Raw genomic sequence first — 1168 nt, 5'->3', positions numbered from 1 at the left:
CCTCAGGGCCGGCCCTGCGTTGAGGCCCTGAAGATCGAGTGAACCTCCGGCGCACAGGGGATGTGAAGATGCTGCCAAGGCCTAGAAGGGTCAGTCTTGCGAAGCCAAACTGTCATAGGGGATCTGGTGGTGCCAGTTTTTATACCCATTGGGCAGGTTATATCTGGTTATCTTCGTTTTTCTTTCGGATTTCAAATAGTGTCAAAAAGGTTTCAGCCTCGAAGTCGGGGGCGTTTGGCTCTGATGTGTGATCGAAAAATAGAGACAAAGGAACCAAGCAATGGAGCTTGCTTTGCGATTCTTGAAGCCTCGCCTATACCATCTCATGTACGAAACTTATGTAATTCATATATTTCACAGGAGTACATAAAGCAACTATAAGACATATTTCAGATGCGGAAGAAGCCACAAACTGATTAAATGTAGACGTTGAGATACTAATTGGCTTGATAAAAACTCTGGAACGTGTAGGTGCATGTGTAACAGCAAATCAATGAAAGACAATATTTTTAACTAACACAGGGAGACAACCCACGGGTGATTTGATACCCCTGAGTACCTGACTCGCAATCAAACTATCTAAGGTTACTTTTGCAGCATGGCCTAACGAGTTCAATCAATATCCATATGTCAACATATATGATGATATGAAATACTGTATAAATAAGAAAGGACACAGAAGGTGGAGGACACGAGACTTTTTTTAGATTGAGAACAAGAGAGTTCGCGAACCAGAACAAACATATTTCCATAGCATCAGGTCAAGTCATGTAGAAACTTACAGGACTCGATGCAAAGCATGGAACGCCCTGCGGCATAGTGGCAGGCATCGTGCGATCTTGCGGTTCCCATCGTGGATCGCTACCAGTCGTCGCCATCCTCCTACCTGGACTGAGCGAGGAGGAATTGGGGACGTCAAACACGGCATGGGCATCCCATCGGCACCGACTTGCACCAGCCCGGCCGGCATAGCCGTTTGGCTCTGGCCCTGCGGCATCCCCTCTGCCCACCTGCAGCGGGGCGGGCTGGCACACGCCCGAAGAAAGCACGAGATCTGGGCGGGAAGCCACCGTTCTCTGCCATGTAGAAGCGCGGCGACCGGCGACCCATCGAGGAGGGTCGCGTCGCATCTGAGTGACTGGATCTAAGGATCTAGCGATGAGATAAC

General features: G+C 49.1%; 1 protein-coding gene across 5 annotated transcripts in view; it reads right to left on the bottom strand.

Moving 5' to 3' along the window:
- Positions 1 to 1162, bottom strand: part of LOC119356093 — a 19032-nt gene extending 17870 nt beyond the window's left edge. For all 5 annotated transcript variants that reach the window (XM_037622994.1, XM_037622998.1, XM_037622997.1 and 2 more), the window contains exon 1: positions 783 to 1162. The gene's annotated coding sequence lies outside the window, so the exon portion shown is untranslated. The remainder of the gene's footprint in view (positions 1 to 782) is intronic.
- Positions 1163 to 1168: the final 6 nt, after the last annotated feature.

Source organism: Triticum dicoccoides, chromosome 2A (genome assembly GCF_002162155.2).
Source record: "Triticum dicoccoides isolate Atlit2015 ecotype Zavitan chromosome 2A, WEW_v2.0, whole genome shotgun sequence".
Classification (NCBI taxonomy): domain Eukaryota; kingdom Viridiplantae; phylum Streptophyta; class Magnoliopsida; order Poales; family Poaceae; genus Triticum; species Triticum dicoccoides.
The sequence above is the reverse complement of the archived record's forward strand: the minus strand, read 5'-3'. Positions and strand labels throughout refer to the sequence as shown.